The sequence below is a fragment of the Hordeum vulgare genome, chromosome 3H, assembly GCF_904849725.1.
Source record: "Hordeum vulgare subsp. vulgare chromosome 3H, MorexV3_pseudomolecules_assembly, whole genome shotgun sequence".
NCBI lineage: Eukaryota > Viridiplantae > Streptophyta > Magnoliopsida > Poales > Poaceae > Hordeum > Hordeum vulgare.
In genome coordinates, this window is record NC_058520.1 from 85,765,305 (window position 1) to 85,787,937 (window position 22,633).

The window sequence follows — 22,633 nt, forward strand, 5'->3', positions numbered from 1 at the left end:
GGAATTTATAGGCTTGGAATTAGTGTCGGTGGAGCCGTTGGGCTTCCCAAGGTAACACGGCGCGCCCTGTTCCCGTGGCGGCAGCTGGTGGCCCCCTCCGGTGGATCTTCGCTCCATTATTTTTTTTATTCTAGGAAAAACTTTACAAAGTTTTGTCCAATTCTGAGAACTTTTATTTCATAAAAGCAACACCATGGTAGTTCTCGGGAAAACAACATCACTGCGGTTTAGTTTCATTCAAATCATGCAAATTAGAGTCCAAGACAAGAGAAAAAGTGTTTGAAAAAATAGATACCTTGGATGTGTATCACTCGTCAATCACCGAGAGGCGCACGACCATGTCGTCGCCTACACGCCAAGTGGAGAACCGCCATAACAAGGCGTTGTCGCCCGCGTACGTGCAGATGGGATTGTGGCCGCGTGCTAATATGTCTCAAACGTATCTACTTTTCCTTTGATCTTGTTTTGGACTCTAATTTGCATGATTTGAATGAAACTAACCGAGGAATGATGTTGTTTTCAACAAAACTGTCATGGTGTTATTTTTATGCAGAAACATAAGTCCTCAGAATTGGACGAAACTTTTGTGGTTTTTTTTCTAGAAAATATGAAGATTTATGGAGTGAAGACCCACCAAAGGGGGGCATGATGACCCACAAGTATAGGGGATCAATCGTAGTCCTTTCGATAAGTAAGAGTGTCGAACCCAACGAGGAGCAGAAGGCTATGATAAATAGTTTTCAGCAAGGTAATAACTGCAAGCACTGAAAGTAGCGGTAACAAGTGATGGTGTAGTGAGGTGAAACGTAGCAAGCGAAAAGTAACAAGTAACAAGTAGTAGCAATGGTGCATCAAGTGTCCCAATCCTTTTTGTAGCAAGGGACAAGCCTCAACAAAGTCTTATAGGAGGAAAAATGCTCCCGAGGACACACGGGAATTTCTGTCATGCTAGTTTCATCATGTTCATGTGATTTACGTTCGTTACTTTGATAGTTTGATATGTGGGTGGACCGGCGCTTGGGTACTGCCCTTACTTGGACAAGCATCCCACTTATGATTAACCCCTCTCGCAAGCATCCGCAACTACGAAAGAAGAATTAAGACAACGTCTAACCATAGCATTAAACTAGTGGATCCAAATCAGCCCCTTACGAAGCAACACATAGACTGGGGTTTAAGCTTCTGTCACTCTAGCAACCCATCATCTACTTACTACTCCCCAATGCCTTCCTCTAGGCCCAAATATGGTGAAGTGTTATGTAGTCGACGTTCACATAACACCACTAGAGGAAAAGACAACATACATCATATCAAAATACCGAACGAATACCAAATTCACATGACTATTATTAGCATGACTTATCCCATGTCCTCAGGAACAAAAGTAACTAATCACAAAGCATAATCATAATCATGATCAGAGGTGTAATGAATAGCATCAAGGATCTGAACATAAACTCTTCCACCAAGTAATCCAACTAGCATCAACTACAAAGAGTAATCAACACTACTAGCAACCTTACAAGTACCAATCGGAGTCGCAAGACGTAAATTGGTTACAAGAGATGAACTAGGGATTGGAGAGGAGATGGTGCTGATGAAGATGTTGATGGAGATGACTCCCCTCCGACGAGAGGAGTGTTGGTGATGATGATGGCAACGATTTCCCCCTACGGGAGGGAAGTTTCCCCGGCAGGATCGTCCTGCCGGAGCTCTAGATTGGATCTGCTCAAGTTCCACCTCGTGGCGGCGGCGAAACCACGAAAAAGCTCCTCCTTGATTTTTTCTGGAATGAAACCCTTCATATAGAAAAAGAGGGGGGCCAGTGGGCCGTTAGGGAGCCCACAAGCCGTGTAGCCGCCACCAGGGGGTGGCGGCTACCAGGCTTGTGGGGACTTGGTAGCTCCCCTCTCGTACTTCTTTCGCCCAGTATTTTTATATATTCCCAAAAAATTCCACGTTGATTTTCAGGGCATTTGGAGTTGTGCAGAATAGTGGACTCAGACTTGCTCCTTTTCTAGTCCAGAATTCCAGCTGCCGGTATTCTCCCTCTTCAAATAAACCTTGCAAAATAAGAGAGAAAAGGCATAAGTATGGTACCACAAGGTAATATAACAGCCCATAAAGCGATAAAGATCAACATGAAAGCATGATGCAAAATGGACGTATCAACTCCCCCAAGCTTAGACCTCACTTGTCCTCAAGCGAAAACCAAGTTCCATAAACATGTCCACATGTTTAGGGATGAAGGTGTCGATAAAACAAAATACGGACATGAGGGCATCATGATCACACATAGAACAACAATACATCATAAAGATTCTTATGGGAAAGTAACAATTCCTTCACAAAGCAAAGTATGAAGCAAAGACCTTACCGAGAAGTAGCCAACAATCAGTCCATAGTAATTGAAGCAATTGCAATTTATCATAACATCAGAAAGAGTCAAATAAGAGCTTGTAAAGCAAACCCACATACTCAATCATCTCTTTTGTTTTCCACAATTGTTAGAACTCACGTGGTACTCATGGGATCAAAATTTCAGCTAGACATAGAGGAAGATAGGGGCTTATAGTTTTGCCTCCCAACCATTTACCTCAAGGGTAAAGTCAACAATAATAAAGCATAAGTACTCATCTCCAAGTTGATATATGAATATAGATCTTTCCCAAGCATGTGACGGTAGCCAAGACAAAGGCAAAATGGGGAATTGGTGAAGATCACCATGACTCTTACAAGGGCAAAAAGTAAAGGTACAAGATAGGCCCTTCGCAGAGGGAAGCAGAGGTTGTCATGCACTTTTGAGGTTTGGATGCGTGTCCTCTTAGTGCGGAGGAACGTTACTTTATGTTGCCTCCTGTGATAAAGAACTTTATTATGCAGTCTATCGCTTTTATGTCTTCCTCATCACAGGTTCGTATAAAGCTTATTTTTTTTACTACTGTGCTTGCAGATACTAATCTTTCAGGTGTGGTTGAATCTGACAAATTTAGCTGCTAATACTTGAGAGTATTCTCTCACCTCCTGTCGTGTGACTCAACAAATTTGGGTTGAATACTCTACCCTCGAAAACTGTTGCGAACCCATGCACTAGTGGGCCATCAACAACATTCTTCTAGTTTCATTACCGGGGAGTGCTAGCAGCATTCTTCTGGTGCCGTTGCAGGAGAAGGTTTGTTGTCATCAGCATTCGTCTAGCTAACGCCAGAGAATGCAAATCAATATCATCCTCCGTTAGAAGTCAATGTAGTTAAACCCACTCCAGTTGAAGAGAAAGTCATTGTCTATAATGATCCCTTGGTTCCCAGTGCTTACATTGAGAAACCACCTTTCCCTGTTAGGATAAAGGATCATTCTAAAGCTTCAACTGTGATACGTAGAGGCTATATTAGAACACCTACACCCCCTGAGCAAATTAGAGTTGAACCTAGCATTACTATTATCAAAGATCTTCTGTCTGAAGAAGTTGAGGGACATAATATTCACTTTTGTGAAGATGCTGTTAGAATTGCTAAACCTCACGTTAGAGACAAACATAGGCCTATTGTTGGCATGCCTGTGGTTTCTATTAAGATAGGAGATCATTGTTATCATGCTTTATGTGACTTGGGTGCTAGTGTTAGTGCAATACCTCAATCCTTATACGATGAAGTCAAAGATGAGATTGCACCTGTTGAGATAGAACCTATAGATGTCACTATTCAGCTTGTGAATAGAGATAATATCTGCCCTGTGGGAATTGTTAGGGATGTTGAAGTCTTGTGTGGTAAAACGAAGTATCCTGCTGATTTCCTCATTCTTGCTACCGCTCAAGATAGCTTTTGTCCCATTATATTTGGTAGACCTTTCCTCAATACTGTCAATGCTCATATTGATTGTGAGAAGCAAACTGTCACTGTTGGCTTTGAAGGTGTGCCACATGAGTTCAATTTCTCTAAGTTTGGTAGACAACCTCATGAAAAGGAGTTTCCTAGTAGGGATGAAACTATTGCCTTAGCCTCTATTGTCATGCCTCCTACTGATCCCTTAGAGCAATACTTGCTTGAGCATGAAAATGATATGCATATGGATGAAAGGGATGAAATAGATAGAGTTGTCTTAGAACAATATCCTATCCTTAAGAATAATCTGCCTGTTGAACTGCTTGGAGATCCACCTCCACCAAAGGGTGATCCAGTGTTCGAGCTTAAACAGTTGCCTGATACTCTTAAGTATGCCTATCTTGATGAAAAGGAGATATATCCTGTCATAATTAGTGCTAGCCTCTCAGAGTCTGAAGAAAAGAAGTTACTAAAAACTCTGAGGAAGCACCGTGCTGCTATTGGATATACTCTTGATGATCTTAAGGGCATTAGTCCCACTCTATGCCAGCACAAGGTCAAAACTGATCCTGAATTCAAACCAGTTGCTGATCATCAAAGGAGATTGAATCCTAAGATGAAAGAAGCAGTGAGAAAATAAATACTAAAGCTCCTGGAAGCGGGTATTATATATCCTGTTGCTCACAGTGATTGGGTGAGTCCGGTGCATTGCGTTCCTAAAAAGGGAGGTATTACCGTTGTCCCTAATGATAAGGATGAGTTGATCCCACAGAGGATTATTACTGGCTATAGGATGGTGATTGATTTTAGGAAGTTGAATAAAGCCACTAGGAAAGATCATTACCCTCTGCCTTTTATCGACCAAATGCTAGAAAGACTATCCAAACACACACACTTTTGCTTTCTAGACGGTTATTCTGGTTTCTCCCAAATACTAGTTGCACAATCTGATCAGGAGAAAACCACTTTCACCTGCCCTTTCGGTACCTTTGCTTATAGACGTATGTATTTTGGCTTATGTAATGGACCCAACACCTTTCAAAGATGCATGATGGCTATATTCTCTGACTTTTGTGAAAAGATTGTCGAGATTTTCATGGATGACTTTTTCGTTTACGGGTCTTCTTTTGATAATTGCCTCAGCAACCTTGATCGAGTCTTCCAGAGATGTAAAGACACCAATATTGTCTTGAATTGGGAGAAGTGCCACTTTATGGTTAATGAAGGCATCGTCTTAGGACATAAAATTTCTGAAAGAGGTATTGAAGTTGATAAGGCTAAGGTTGATGCAATCGAGAAAATGCCATACCCCACAGATATCAAAGGCATAAGAAGTTTCCTTGGTCATGCTGGTTTCTATAGAAGGTTCATCAAAGACTTCTCTAAGATTTCTAGGCCTCTTACCAATCTCTTGCAAAAGGATATTCCTTTTGTTTTTGACGATGATTGTGAGGAAGCCTTCGAAATACTTACGAGGGCTTTGATAATTGCGCCTATTGTTCAACCACCTGATTGGAACTTACCTTTTGAGATCATGTGTGATGCTAGTGATTATGCTGTTGGTGTTGTCCTAGGGCAAAGAGTTGATAAGAAGTTGAATGTTATTCACTATGCTAGTAAAACTCTAGACAGTGCCCAGACAAACTATGCTACTACGGAGAAAAAAAATTTAGCAGTCATGTTTGCATGTGAAAAGTTCAGGTCTTACATAGTTGATTCCAAAGTCACTATTCACACTGATCATGCTGCTATTAAGTACCTCATGGAGAATAAGGACGCTAAACCTAGACTTATCAGATGGATTCTCTTGCTACAAGAATTTGATCTACACGTTGTCGACAGAAAGGGTGTTGATAACCCAGTAGCAGATAACTTGTCTAGGTTGGAGAATGTTCTTGATGACCCACAAGCTATTGATGATAGCTTTCCCGATGAACAACTGAATGTCATCAATGCTTCATGTAGTGCAGCGTGGTATGCTGATTATGCAAACTATATCGTTGCCAAATACATACCACCTAGTTTCACATACCAGCAAAAGAAGAAATTCTTCTTTGACTTGAGACATTACTTTTGGGATGATCCTCGCCTTTATAAGGAAGGAGTAGATGGTGTTATTAGACGTTGTGTACCTGAACATGAACAGGGACCGATCCTACAGAAGTATCACTCCGAGGCCTACGGAGGACACCATGCGGGAGATAGAACTGCACACAAGGTATTGCAATCAGGTTTCTGTTGGCCCACTCTCTTCAAGGATGCCCGTAAGTTTGTCTTGTCTTGTGAAGAATGTCAAAGAATAGGTAATATTAGGAAACATCAGGAAATGCCTATGAACTATTCACTTGTCATTGAACCATTTGATGTCTGGGGCTTTGATTATATAGGACCTTTTCCCAAATCTAATGGGTATACTCATATCCTAGTTGCTCTTGATTATGTCACTAAGTGGATAGAAGCTATCCCCACTAGTAGTGCTGATCACAACACCTTTATCAGGATGCTGAAAGAAGTTATCTTCCCTAGATTTGGAGTCCCTAGATATCTAATGACCGACGGTGGTTCACACTTCATTCATGGTGCTTTCCGTAAAACGCTTGCTAAGTACGATGTCAACCATAGAATTGCGTCTCCCTATCACCCTCAGTCCAGTGGTCAAGTAGAGCTAAGTAGTAGACAGATTAAACTAATTCTGCAAAAGACTGTCAATAGGTCTAGAAAGAATTGGTCTAAGAAGCTCGATGATGCACTGTGGGCTTATAGAACTGCCTATAAGAATCCCATTGGCATGTATCCGTACAAAATGGTGTACGGTAAAGCATGTCACTTACCTCTTGAGCTAGAGCATAAAGCTTATTGGGCAATCAAAGAGCTCAACTTTGATTTCAAACTTGCCAGTGAGAAGAGGTTATTTGATATTAGCTCGCTTGATGAGTGGAGAACTCAGGCATATGAGAATGCCAAGTTGTTCAAAGAGAAGGTTAAGAGGTGGCATGATAAGAGGATACAAATGCGTGAGTTCAATGTAGGTGATTATGTCTTGCTATATAACTCTCGTTTAAGATTCTTTGCAGGCAAGCTTTTCTCTAAATGGGAAGGTCCCTATGTTGTTGAGGAAGTATATCGTTCCGGTGCTATCAAGATCACCAACACGGAAGGTAATTGTCCGAGAGTGGTAAATGGGCATAGAATCAAGCATTATATCTCAGGTACTCCCATAAATGTTGAAAGCAATATCATCAATACCATAACTCCGAAAGAATGCCTAAGGGACATTTATCAGCGTGTTTCAGACTCCGAAAATGAAGAGGTATGTGATTCGGTAAGAAATCAGAGTCCAAAACTTTTCCAATAGGAAATTTTCTCCGTTTTGGAATATTTGAAAAAATACAAAAATTGGAAGTAGTCCGGAAAGTGCGCGAGGAGGCGACAAGCCTGCACGGCGCGGGCCCACCCCTGGCCGCGCCGTGAGGGCTTGTGGCCACCTCGTGCGCCTCCCGGACTCCGTTTTCGTGCAGGGGACTCCTTCTGGTCTGGAAAAAATCATTATATATACTTCCGTTTGGTCTGACCCCTGCATCAGCAGAATTCCTGTGTTTTTCGTTTCGAGCCTGTTTCTGTTGCAGATCTAGATCGCTATGACTTCTCCAAAAGCTCTGAAGGACAAGATCTTCGAGAAAGTCATCAACCCCTACCTCGCAGGAGTGCTGCAACACCCTCAATCTATCGAGATGTGTGAGGGGATGTTGCACATCCGTGATGTTCAGGGGCCCAAGAAGACCGGATGCGTGGAGACGAGCCTCGAAGCAATGGAGCAACAAGTCTTCAAGTGCCAAGGGATGGTGGAGCGTGGACTCAACGCCAACCACATGATGATCACAGAGTTCACCAGCAAGCACAAGATTGATGTCAATGACATTGGGAAGCACCTCTCCAGGCTCTATGACAGGATTGATCAACTCCAGGGCCAGATCTATGACCTGCAAAACCAAAACTGTGAGTATTAGATTTAAATCAATACGGTTGGCTGCAAATTTGAGGATTCCGGAGACTCGTTCATCTTTCCATGATGGAGAACCTATGCCTTGGAAGACGGAGGATCAAACCCATGTTGCAACAACTCCACCATCACCACAAAAGGAAGACAACTGAGCATTGGTATGGGCAATCCCCTTGGCTTCCGCCAAGCTTGGGGGAGTTGCCCCGGTATCGTATCACCATCACATCTTTTGCCTTTACCTTTGTTTTAGTTTTCCTTTTCAGTTTTCTCTTTTTCTAGTAGAGCAAAAGTCTTAGTGTTTTAGTCTTGAGTTTTGCTTTGTGTCACCCCCCGATGTATTCTTGCTCGTGAGCCATATAATAAAGAGTGTCTTAGTTGAAGGGCTTTGCCTCTTGCCATGATCAAAAGAGTGAGAAAAGAACAAAATCATGAAAGATCATGTAGTGATCTTATGGCAAGTGATGGCTTCACATATAAAAAGAATGAGGATTGAAACTTGTTGAGGGTAGGCAAACGTAGACCTTGGTCATTGTTGCAATTAATTGGAAGTGATAAGGAAGGAGAGGTTCACATATAAATATATCATCCCTGACACGATCTATGATTGTGAACACCCACTAAACTATTACATGCCTATAGGTAGATGTTGGACAAGGAAGACAACGTAATGACTTATGTTTGCTTGGCTCTGAACAATGTTATATGATTAGAGATCCCTTAGCATGTGACGATTGCTTCCACCTCATATTAGCCAAAACTCCTGCACCAAGTAGAGACACTACTTGTGCATCCATAAACCTTCAAACAAGTTTTGCCATGAGTGTCCATCATACCTACCTATGGATTTAATAAGATCCCTCAAGTAAGTTTTCATCGGTGCAAGCAATAAAAATTTCTCTCTAATATGTATGATCTATTAGTGTGTGGAAAATAAGTTTTATACGAACCTGTGATGAGGAAGACATAAAAGCGACAGACTGCATAATAAAGTTCTTTATCACATGGGGCAATATAAAGTGACGTTCCTCCACACTAAGAGGGCACACATCCAAACCTCAAAAGTGCATGACAACCTCTGCTTCCCTCTGCGAAGGGCCTATCTTTTACCTTTACTTTTTGTCCCTGAAAGAGTCATGGTGATCTTCACCAATTCCTTATTTTGCCTTTGTCTTGGCTATCGTCATATGCTTGGGAAAGATCTATATTCATATGTCAACTTGGAGGTAGGCATTCATGAATTATTATTGTTGACATTACCCTTGAGGTAAGTAGTTGGGAGGCAAATATAAGCCCCTATCTTTCTCTGTGTTCAGCTGAAACTTTGATCTCATGAGTACCACGTGAGTTGTAGCAATTGTAGAGAACGAAAGAATGATTGAGTATGTGGATTTGCTTTACAAGCTCTTATTTGACTCTTTCTGGTGTTGTGATAAATTGCAATTGCTTCAATGACTAAAGGCTATTGGTTGTTACTTATCGGTAAGGTTCTTGATCCATGCTTTACTTTGTGAAGGAATTATCACTTTAGCATGAGAGATTATATGTTGGTATTGCTGTTTCGATCTTGATCATGATGCATGCATGTTCGTATCTTGTTTTGTCGACACCTCTCTCCCTAAACATGTGGACATATTTATTGAGCTCGGCTTTCGCTTAAGGACAAGTGAGGTCTAAGCTTGGGGGAGTTGATACGTCCATTTTGCATCATGTTTTCATGTTGATATTTATTGCTTCTTTTGCTATTATTTCACTTCACGGTACTATTGTTATGCCTTTTCTCTCTTATTTTGCAAGGTTTACATGAAGAGGGAGAATACCGGCAACTGGAATTCTAGCCTGAAAATGGAGCAAAGTTGAGATACCTATTTTGTGCAACTCCAAACGCCGTGAAAATCAACGGAGATTTTTTCCCAATTTATAAAAAATACTGGGTCGAAGAAGTGTTGGAGGAGCATCAGGGGGTGCCCACAAGCCCGCATGGCGCGTCCACCCCCCTAGGTCGCGCCATGGGGGCTTGTGGGCAGCCCACTGGCCCACTGGCCCCCCTCTTTTGCTATATGGAGGGTTTCGTCCAGGAAAAAATCAGAAGGGAGCTTTTTCGTGGTTTCGCCGCCGCCACGAGGCGGAAGTTGAGAAGAACCAATCTAGAGCTCCGGCAGGACGATCCTACCGGGGAAACTTCCCTCCCGGAGGGGGAAATCGTCATCACCAACACTCCTCTCATCGGAGGGGACTCGTCACCATCAACATCTTCATCAACACCATCTCATCTCCAAACCCTAGTTCATCTCTTGTAACCAATCTCTGTCTCGCGACTCCGATTGGTACTTGTAAGGTTGCTAGTAGTGTTGATTACTCTTTGTAGTTGATGCTAGTTGGATTACTTGGTGGAAGATTTTATGTTCAGATCCTTGATGCTACTCATTACACCTCTGATCATGATTATGATTATGCTTTGTGAGTAGTTACTTTTGTTCCTGAGGACATGGGATAAGTCATGCTAATAATAGTCATGTGAATTTGGTATTCGTTCGGTATTTTGATATGTTGTATGTTGTTTTTCCTCTAGTGGTGTTATGTGAACGTCGACTACATAACACTTCACCATTATTTGGGCCTAGAGGAAGGCATTGGGAAGTAGTAAGTAGATAATGGGTTGCTAGAGTGACAGAAGCTTAAACCCTAGTTTATGCGTTGCTTCGTAAGGGGCTGATTTGGATCCACTAGTTTAATGCTATGGTTAGACTTTGTCTTAATTCTTCTTTCGTAGTTGCAGATGCTTGCGAGAGGGGTTAATCATAAGTGGGATGCTTGTCCAAGTAAGGGCAGTACCCAAGCGCCAGTCCACCCACATATCAAACAATCAAAGTAACAAACGCGAATCATATGAACATGATGAAACTAGCATGACAGAAATTCTCGTGTGTCCTGGGGAGCGTTTTTCCTCCTATAAGACTTTGTCTAGGCTTCTCCCTTGCTACAAAAGGTTTGGGCCACTTTTCTACACCGTTGCTACTTTTGTTACTTGTTGCTTGCTACGAATCATCTCACTACACAATCACTCGTTACCGACAATTTCAGTGCTTGCAGATTTTTCCTTGGTGAACCACTTGTCAGATCCTTGTTCTCCTCGTTCGGTTCGACACTCTTACATATCGAAAGGACTACGATTGATCCCCTATACTTGTGGGTCATCAGCTGGCACGCGGAGAGGAAGAAGCCTGACGATGGAGATGATCCGAGGCTGAGACACCACGTAGATGGTAGCTAGTGGAGAGCATTTAACACCGTATATGGATTTGCTAAAGAAGATCCAAGGAACATCATGCTTGGTGCAAGTACCGATGGCATGAATCCGTTTGGAAACCAGAAGACCAACCACAGCACATGGCCCGTGTTTGTATGGATGTACAACCTCCCCCCATGGAAGTGCATGAAGACAAAGTACATACGCATGTGCATGCTGATTCAAGGGCCAAAACAACCGGGAAATAGTATTAACCTGTATATGGGGCTTCTGCAAGAGGAGCTAGACACGTTATGGAAATCATCAGCATGGACATGGGACGCCAGCAAAGGAGAGTATTTCCATATGAGAGCCGCACTGATGACGACGGTGCACGACTATCTCGGTTACGGGTACATCTCAGGCCACGTGTGCCACGGATACTGCGGATAATGGACAAGCACATCCGTGACACGCTTACTAGCCTCTGCAACTTCTTCGACGTTATGTATCGAAAGTCCACAAGTGTGAAGCAGCTCCGAAGGCTACATGAAGAGATCGTTGTCATACTGTGTGAGCTTGAGATGTACTTCCCGCCCGTGTTCTTTGACGTCATGGTGCATCTGTGTGTCCAGATCGTGGACGACATCATCGACCTCGGGCCGACATTCCTTCACAGCATGATGCCATTCGAGAGGATGAATGGGGTCATCAAAGGAATTGTTCGTAACAAGTCCCGTCCCGAAGGGAGCATCGTCCAGGGGTATCTGACGCATGAGTGCATCTCCTTTTGCGATAATTATATAAGCGTCGGAGACCCTGTTGTTGGTTTGCCCGTCAAGAAGCACGATGGGAAGCTCGAAGGAGATGGTCACAACAACGGCCGGAGGGAATTGAATGTGGACTACTCGGATCGACGGAATGACTTTGACAGGGCTAACTTAGTAGTGCTACAACACCTAGATGTGGTAGATGATTATGTGGCACGACACAAAGAAAGCATGGCAAAGAAGTACCGTGATAAGGGGATGCTCAAGAAGGACGACGAAGTTACTGTAGAGCACAACGCTACTTTCTTGCATTGGTTCAAAGATCAAGTTCTTGAAAATCCCACGGAAGAGGGCAGTTCGGACGGATTGCTCATACATGCCTTAGCACATGGCCCTACGCCCAAGCTCGCGACCTATCAGTCCTACGATATCAATGGGTACACGTTCTACACGGAGGCCAAAGACATGAACGGTGATTAGCAGAAATCCGGGGTGACAATTCAATGCGAGATCGACGCCAACAGCACAACTGAAAGATTCTACGAAAGGGTCAAAGAGATCTGGGAGCTTGACTATGCTGGAATGCACGATGCGACGATTTTCCGTGTCAGATGGGCCAAGGACGTCGTAAGAGAAAACAAGTATTTCACCACCATGTCTATACCCGAGCGAAGAGCACTCCCGTGAACGTTAACATCATCACCAAAAATGGGCCATGGGTGCACGCTAAGCACGTGACACAATGCTTCTTCATAACCGACCCCGCCAATCCCAGCCGTGTTGTCGTGAGGAGATCCAAAAGGAGCATCGTCAGAATGGATGGAGTCGCTAAGGAGGAAGACTACGACCAATACGGCAACCCGATAAGGGAAGATGACGATGACGATGAAGCATATGTGAAAAGAAGAATCAATACTACATGGCGGCGGAAAGATCGAACTCCATGGCTCCGGAAAAGTCACAAGGAGGGGCTCAATTACTCGGCAACGAACAAGAAAGGGAAGAAGCTCAATGTGAAACGTCGTCGACGCAGCTGATCAGAAACCTACATTTATATATTTGTATCTATTTTGTGTACGCACTTAAGTAACCGTTATCGGTCAACTGATATGTTACCACATGCATGGTTCCGGTGATATTCGCGCATTAGGGGAGAGGGAGACGCCGTCATCGTCGGGAGAAAAACAAATAATAAAAAGTAAAGAAAAGTAAGTAGAAAAGGAAAGAAAAATAATAAAAAGAAAAGAAAATTAATAAAAAGAAAGTAATAAAGAAAATAAAGGAAATAAAGTTAGCAGTAGCGCTGGGTCGGTACAAGCGCTACTGCTACTTAGTAGTAGCGCTCGTGTTAAACCAGAGCTATGGCTAACTGCTATAGCAGTAGCGCTGGAACTAAAAAAGCGCTACTACTAGTTTGAGTTAACCGTCGCACACGCTAAGTCCCCAATTCCTCCCTGCCGCCCCTGTTTCTTCCCTAATTCCTCCCCCCTCCGCCCGTGTCCACCCAGCGTCACCGACACCCCCAGCGCCGCCCTGACTCCTCCCCGCGCCACCCCTGACTCCTCCTCGCGCCGCCCCTGACTCCTCCCCATGCCGCCCCTGACTCCACCCAGCGTCGCCGTCGCCGCCCCGAGCTCTCCCATTGGCGCCGCCGCCTCTCCCTGTCGGCTAGGGTTGAGGTGAGGCCCCGGGAGGTACCCGACCCCCCACCTTTCTCTCTCTCTCAATCTCTCTCTCTCTCTCTCTCTCTCTGACACTGCTCTTTGGCAGCAGGTACCCAACCCCTCAACCCCCCCGGCAAGGTGCTCTTCGGCAGCAGGCTTTGGTATGCATTGTGATTAAAACCGTAGTTTGATACACTAATTTTGAACTAGTGGGCAGAAAGTTTGATGTTTTGAACTAGTGGGCAGAAAATGTGGCAAGAAAATAGTTTTCCCTAGTGAAACAAATTTGCCTTTCTCAGATTCGGTGTAGGTCATTGCATCCCTTTGCTAGTACTTGTGATGGTGTCAAGAGAATTCCATTTATTATTTTCTGTTTATATTTGTATAATTAATCTTGTGATGGTGTCAAGAGAATCCATTTATTATCCTCATGGTATCTGAGTGGCTTATGTTTTTGCAAAATGTTGGTTCATTTCCGTTCCGGCAAATTTTAGGTGCTCCATATGTCCACTTTTTAGCAAAGGTCATGCCAAAAATTTTGGCATGACTTGTGCTAGAAACTAGGACATATGGAGTACCCAGGATTTGCCGGAAGGGGAATGAATCAACATTCCGACCAAATATAGGCCCCTTTTTCTATTCATTGTATCTTTTATTTACAATTGTTACATAGGAAACATGTCTACCGACGCCGAAGTCGTGGGTGGTTCTGCTCACTCTACGGACCCCATTGAGGCAGCTGATGACCCACAAGTATAGGGGATCAATCGTAGTCCTTTCGATAAGTAAGAGTGTCGAACCCAACGAGGAGCAGAAGGATCTGGAAAGTGGTTTTCAGCAAGGAAATATCTGCAAGCACTGAAATTATCGGTAACAAGTGATTGTGTGGTGAGATGATCCGTAGCGAGCAACAAGTAACAAAAGTACCAACGGTGCAGCAAAGTGGCCCAATCCCATTTGTAGCAAGGGACAAGCCTGGACAAAGTATTATAGGAGGAAAAACACTCCCGAGGACACACGGGAATTTCTGTCATGCTAGTTTCATCATGTTCATATGATTCACGTTCGTTACTTTGATAGTTTGATATGTGGGTGTGATACGTCTCAAACGTATCTATAATTTTTGATGGTTTCATGTTGTTATCTTGTCATCTTTGGATGTTTTATGTACCTTTTATATCTTTTTTGGGACTAACTTATTAATTCAGTGCCAAGTGTCAGTTCCTGTTTTTTCTGTGTTTTTGGCTCTTTTCAGATCTGATTTTGGAACGGAGTCCAAACGGAATAAAATCCCTGAAATAAATTTTTCCCGAACGGAAGAAGATGAGGGGGCTTGAGGGCCAAGCCAGGAGAGCTACAGGGGGCCCACAAGCCATGTAGCCGCCACCAGGGGGCGGCGGCTAGCAGGCTTGTTGTTGGTGCATAGTTTATGCCTAAGTAATTTTGGTGATTGATGACAGTACCGTAAAGGACTAACCGTGTGTGTTAAGGTTTCAGATAACACACGTCAACGGCACAAGACGACTCGTGTCCTCATTCATGGAACGGAAGCACGACGCTCTCTACGTTCTCTTTATTTGAGTCATAGGAAAGCCGTACTATTAAGAGGGGATCCGTAGTGGAAAGGTTTGGGTGGAATCTATCTTTGCACGCGCACACTTCACATATTCTCCCTTACCTTCATCTTTGGTGTGGCCCCCGCCACTTTGTTTGTTGTCTCTTTGCAAAATGGTCCCCCGCGGTAGTACCGTTGGCCCTAGCGGTAGTACCGCTGGACTGCTAGCGGTAGTACCGCTGCAGCCAGCGGTAGTACCGCTAGCTGGCGGTAGTACCGCCCCTGGTCAGCGGTAGTACCGCTCCAGGAGCTTAGTACCGCTTTCCTAGCGGTTGTTCGTGGACGGACCATTTTGCGAAGACTTTCTTGGCGGTAGTAGTGCTTTTGCACTACCAGGGGCTCAACGGTAGTACCGCTGGTGTCAGCGGTAGTACTGCTGCATCCAGCAGTAGTACCTCCAGGCGGCGGTAGTACCGCCCCTGGTCAGCGGTAGTACTGCTGGAGTGCGAGCGGTAGTACCACTGCAGCCAGCGGTAGTACCGCTGGAGCTCGAGCAGAGAGTGGGAAAACGGTCTGATCCCCCCCCACTATATAAAGGGTTCTTCTAGCTGAGGAACCTTATCTCTTACCTCTCTAAGCTCCATTGTTGCGCCCCAAGCTCAAAAGTGCCCGATCTCTCTCCCTAGCCAATCAAACTTGTTGATTCTTTAGGGATTGCTTGAGAAGGCCTAGATCCACACTTCCACCAAGAGAAATGTTGATTCCCCCACCAATCCCTTGCGGATCTTGTTACTCTTGGGCGTTTGAGCATCCTAGACGGTTGAGGTCACCTCGAAGCCATATTCCATTATGGTGAAGCTTCGTGGTCTAGTTGGGAGCCTCCAAGCTTTGTGTGGACTTGCCCCAACCTTGTTTGTAAAGGTTCGGTCGCCGCCTTCAAGGGCACCTATAGTGGAATCACGGTACCTTGCATCGTGCGAGGGCGTGAGGAGAATACGGTGGCCTTAGTGGCTTTTTGGCGAGCATTGTGCCTCCACACCGCTCCAACGGAGACGTACTTCCTGTCAAAGGGAAGGAACTTCGGTAACACATCCTCGTCTCCATCGGTTCCACTTGTGGTTATCTCTATCCTTTACTTTGTATTTGCTTATGCTTGTGACTTTATCTTACTTGTCTTAATAGCTCTCGTTGTTAGCTTCTTTAGGGTTCACCTCATTGTCGTATTATTTGTGAACCCGTATCGTGTTTTCCTTAACTTGCCAAGATTAATTAAAAAGTGGTCGTTCTCTATTCACCCCCATCTAGCCAACCATATCGATCCTTTCAATTGGTATCAGAGCCACGTCTCTTTATTAAGGGTTTAACCACCCGAGGAGTATGGAAGGCGGAGAGGAAATTAACCATGGGCAACCCGAGGACATGGACTTGACTTCTGTCACAAGGGACGACTTGAATACGGCTATGGCAGCCCTCAAGACGTCCTTGACGAACGAAGTCAAGACCATGCTTAAAGAGTTAATTGAGGGTCTTAAAAGTTCACCCGAACCGGCTATAGTGGTTAAACCCACCATCACCGATTCGGAGGCCAACTCCTCTAAGGAAGCGGCTGAAGGTATGCAACCTGCTTCATCTCACGAAAAGGATGGGACTAGAACATATGCCTCAGTTCCGCCCCCCATGGTCTATGGAGGACCCGTTCCCGCACCTCGTCTTAATCCTGTTGGTCCTCCTCCTAAGCTTGTGAAAGGTGACTTTGCTAACTGGGTATTTTCTATTAAGTCTCATTTGAATCATAGCTCAACAAACTTGTGGAGAATTATCGATCAAGGATATTATCCCCATGACCCAAGCAACCTCACTCCAAGAGAAGATGTGGACAATCAATATAATCACTCTGCGTTGTTTATTCTCCAGTCTGCTGTGCCACCTGAAGATCTTCCCCACTTACGTCCCTTCACGTTGGCCAAGGATTGTTGGGAGCATATTATGGTATTGTACAAGGGAAGCTCAAGCATTCAACGATCCAACTATAAAGTGATACTTGATAAGGCCGATGAGTTTGTGATGAAGGAAGACGAGGACCCTCGTGATCTCTATCGGAGGGTGACTGCTATTGCTGTGGCGCTAAAGGATCATGGGAGTAAGGATGTGGATGATACATGGGTCAAGCGCAAGTTCCTCAAAGCCATCATGCCTTTCAACAAAGCCATGTCATCTGTCATTCGTCAGCGGCCAGACTTCCACTCCTTGTCTTCCAGTGAGGTGTTGGATGAGTTCATTGCAATGTCAATCATGAACGAAACAGCCGACAATGCACTTGCTCGTGTTCGATCAAAGACAACTTCACCCAACCTTGCGTTGAAAGCAAGAGCAATGCTTGAAGAAGAAGAAGAAGAAGATGAGGAAGAGGAGAGCTGCCCTGAAGACACAAAGTATGCCTATCATGAGCACATGGCTCTTGCATCAAGGCAATTCTGGGGCAATAAAAGGAACTCAAGACCCACCTTCACCAAGAACAACTCGAGTGGATTCAAACCCAAACAACGAGTAAGGACATGTTATAACTGTGGCAACGTGAGTCACTTCGTGGCAGAATGTCCCTATGAGAAAAGGGAAGACAACGGAGGCAAGCTCATTCGCAAAGACAAAACCAAATCATTTCCAATCAAGAACAACTTTGTGAAGAAACCTCACCCAAAAGGGATGGTGGCCCTGGAAGAGTATCCTTCCGATGATGATGGTGATGATGATGATACAGTGGCAATGGCAACTGTTGCCATTGCCACTACCTCTTCCCAGAAGGTGTCTCTCTTCAACGCCCCCAACGAGAGCCACATCACCAAGTGCCTCATGGCAAAAGGTATCAATCAGGTAACTCCCATCATTAAGACCAACATTGCTTCTGCTCCTTCATTGTTAAATTGTGTTGAAGATAGTGATGTTGGGGAACTTAATGAGCATGATCTTGATAAGTTTCTGTGCACTATTAAGGGAGAACCCAAGAAGCACTTTGTTGCTCTTTTGGAACAACTGGGTGAGGCCACTGACCTCATTGAGTCTCATGAGGAGACCATCTCCGAGGTTCAGGGACATAGTCGTGGCTATGCCGATGAAATTGCCGAATTATCTAGTGCTCTAGAAGAGGAGCGCACTCTTCGTTTGGCTTTTGAGGACTCATATAACGATGCGCTAAAATGCAAAAGAAACTAGATCATGATGTTGTTCTTACTCGCATGCTTAAATCTGAAGAGTATGCTCTTGGGGTTGGCCATGACAGACTCAAAGAGGAGTTTGACATACTTGACAAGGCCCACAAAGCCTTGAAAGGTGCTCATTTCTCTCTGAAAGAGTTTCATGATCAACTCCAAGCAAAGCTTACCAAGGAGATCTCTACTTGTCCTCCCTTTGTGTTAATTGATAATACTTGTGCAACTAACCCCTGTTGTGAGCATGTTCATCTTGTGGATTAAAATGCCAACTTAAAGGAGAAACTTGAGAAGGGCCTTGTAGCATGCATACAAGGTGAGAAGAGTCTAAACGATCTCTTGAGCACTCAAAAGGGTGTTGTAGGAAAGGAAGGACTTGGACTTACCTCCAAGTCAAAAGGTAAAAGGAAGAACAAGAACAAACGATCTCTCACTCTCATGGACATCTTTGTCAAAGAGGGTGAGGGGACTCAGAAGGTGAACAGGAACAAGGTGGACTATGGGAACCCCAAGAAGGGCAAAACCGTTCCTACTAACACAACCGGCAAACTCAATTCTTCTTATGTTTTGTGTTGTGCTAGTGATGGGCATGTTTATGCCAGATTTGTTGGTTCCTACGATGAGGATATTGAATGGGCTATCTGGGTTCCTAAGACCCTTATCTCTAACATGAAAGGACCCATTAAAAAATGGGTACCTAAAACCAAGCCTTGATTTATTGCAGTAGTTTGCTTCCTGTGGGGTGTCATGGTTGCTCGATAGTGGAGCAACAAATCATATGACCGGAAGCAAGGACTTAGTGGTGGATGTGCATCCTTATCCATCTATGCCCACCCATGTCCAATTCGCCGATGCACCCTCTTCGAAGGTATTGGGATTTGGTAAGGTGGTCGTCTCTCAAGATTTATCTATTGAGAAGGTCATGCTTGTTGAGTCACTTGCCTACAATTTACTTTCGGTTCGTCAACTTGCAATTATGGGTTTTTCCACATTCTTTAATATTGACACTGTGGTCCTCCTAAGGAGCAAGACTCTTAAAGTAGCCTATGTTGGACATGTCAAAAATGGTCTTTATGTGGTGAACTTCTCAAAGCGACCCACTAAGACTGTGACATGTTTAATGGCTAAAGTTGACGTGGGCTGGCTTTGGCATCGCCGTTTAGCTCATGTCAATATGAGATCTTTGCAAAGTCTTCTGACAGGGGACCATGTTCGTGGACTAACAAATGTGAGCTTTGCTATAGATCGTGTTTGCAGTGCCTGCATTGAAGGAAAGATTCATGAAACTGCTCATCGTCCAACGACTCTTATCTACACTAAGAGGCCATTGGAACTTCTCCATATGGATCTGTTTGGTCCTCCATCATTTGATAGTCTTGGAGGCAGAAAGTATTGCTTAGTGATTGTTGACGACTACTCAAGATATACCTGGGTATATTTCTTTAAAAGGAAGAGTGAAACTCAACAAACGGTCATCAACTTTGCTAATGAAGCGCAACGTCAACATGAAGCAACGATCTTGATGATTAGGAGTGACAACGGCACCGAGTTCAATAACTACACCTTAGATGAGTTTCTAGGTGATGAGGGAATAAAGCACCAATATTCTGCACCATATACCCCTTAGCAAAACGGCGTGGCTGAAAGGAAGAACCGGACCTTGATAGACGCTGCAAGGACAATGATGGCAGAATTCAAATCTCCATATAACTTCTGGGCAGAGGCCATCAACACAGCATGTCATGCATCCAATCGGCTCTACATCCGCAAAGGCTTGAACAAGACTCCGTATGAGATTCTAACTGGAAACAAACCCAATCTCAAGTACTTCCGGGTATTCGGTTGTAAGTGTTTCATTCTCAAGAAAGGAGCACGGTTAGCTAAATTTGATTCTAGAGCACTTGAGGGTATCTTTGTTGGTTATGCTACAAACTCTCATGCTTACCGTGTCCTCAACAAGTCCACCGGACTAATTGAGGAGACGTGTAACATAGAGTTTGATGAAAATAATGGCTCCCAAGTGGAGCAAAGTGGTCTTTGTGATGTAGGTGATGAAATTCCTCCCCAAGCCATAAGAAGAATGGGGATTGGTCAAATACTCCCCATTGAGGATCCCCTTGTGGCCGAAGGAGAAGGACAATGCTCTACTCAAGTGGAGCCATCACCCCCACAAGCCCCACACGCTTCCGATGAACAAAGAGAAGACTCTCAACAAGTTGAACAAGCTCAAGTTCAAGATCAATTGCCCAACAATGGTGATGTGTCCCATGATATTCAAGCACTACCCCAAGACTCCGAACCTGCTCATGATCAAGATCAAGTGCAACCCCGAAATCCAGACCAAGTAGAAGCACAAGATCAAGATCAAGAGCAACCACTAATACAAGAACAAACTAGTGAACCTGCTCAAGTCGAAGGACAAGATGATCAGGAGATTGTCTCACAATTCCCTTCTGGAGCTCCAACAGCCGGCCGAAGACACACGGGCAAGCAAAGGAAACAAGTCGATGCTCCTCCGTTATCTAATGAAGAACTCTTGGAGCGTCGAGCAGCCAAGAATGCGAACAAGCTGAGAGTCAAGTCACATCTTATGAAGAATGTACTTGGCAGTTTAAAAAGGGGAGTATCCACCCGTCAACAGCTTTGGAATTATTGTGAGCATCACGCGTTTGTCTCGTATTGTGAACCTCAACAGGTACAGGAAGCGCTCGATGACGAGGATTGGCTTATGTCCATGCACGAAGAACTTAACAACTTCGAGCGCAACCAAGTCTGGGATTTAGTGCCTCGGCCAACGGAGGAACATAATGCCATCGGGGCCAAATGGATATTCAAGAACAAGCAAGATGCCAATGGAATTGTGATTCAAAACAAGGCAAGATTGGTGGCTCAAGGCTACTCCCGAGTCGAGGGTATCGACTACGGTGAAACCTTTGCCCCTGTTGCTCGTCTAGAATCTATTCGCATGTTGCTTGCATTTGCTTCTCATCATAACTTCAAATTACAGTAAATGGATGTGAAAAGTGCCTTTCTTAATGGTCCTTTGAATGAGTTGGTCTATGTCAAACAACCCCCGGGATTCGAACATCCCAAGCTCCCCAATCATGTGTACAAACTTAATAAGGCACTCTATGGCCTTAAACAAGCCCCACGCGCGTGGTATGAGTATCTTACCGAGTTGTTACAAGATCGTGGGTTTGAAATTGGGAAGATAGATCCCACTCTTTTTACTAAGAGGGTTAAAGGGGATTTGTTCATATGCCAACTATATGTTGATGATATTATCTTTGGTTCTCCTAACATTTCATTCAATGAAGAATTTCTGCGCTAATGACTGAGAAGTTTGAGATGTCCATGATGGGAGAGTTGAAGTTCTTCCTCGGGTTCGAGATCAGACAAGGTCTAGAAGGGACATTCATCAAACAAGCCAAGTACACTCAAGACATGCTCAAACGGTTCGAGCTCGAAGATGTCAAACCGGTCAAGTTCCCCATGCCAACAAGATGCAAGCTTGACAGTGATCCCAATGGTAAAGCAGTGGATCAAAAGGTATACCGCTCCATGATTGGATCCCTCCTTTACCTTTGTGCATCTAGACCGGATATTATGTTGAGTGTAGGGATATGTGCACGGATTCAATCCGCACCAAAAGAAAGTCATTACATGGCTGTTAAGCGAATCTTTCGATATTTGGCTCATACCCCAAACTTTGGCCTCTGGTATCCCAAAGGAGCAAACTTCAATCTAGTTGGCTATTCTGACTCAGATTGGGCAGGAGATTGTGTGGAGAGGAAGTCAACATATGGAGGATGCCAATTCCTTGGTCGCTCTTTGGTAAGTTGGTCTTCAAAGAAGCAGAATTGCGTCTCTCTATCATCCACCGAAGCCGAGTATGTGGCAGCTGCAAGTTGTTGTGCACAATTGCTATGGATGAGGCAGACTTTAAAGGATTACGGTGTCACTTGTGACAAAGTGCCTCTTCTATGTGACAATCAAAGTGCTATCAAGATTTCCCTCAACCCAGTGAAACATAGCAAAACCAAGCATATTGATATTCGCCATCACTTCATTCGTGAACATATCAAGCTAGGTGATATTGAGGTTCACTTCATCCACACTGAAGAGCAACTTGCAGATATTTTCACTAAGCCCCTAGATGAAGCAAGGTTCCGGGAGTTAAGGCATGAGCTAAATATCATTGATTCAAGTAATGTGGATTGAAGCTAGGCACGTTGCACCTCACTATGCATTCTATCTTGTTCTAGATGTAGGCATGGACATAGGGGGAGTGTCGTTCTCTCAATGAACTTTCCCTCCCCCCATTATGCATAAATCGATCTAGTCTTTCACTTTAGCCATTGTCAAATGGCACTTGTGCTTCAAAGACGAGC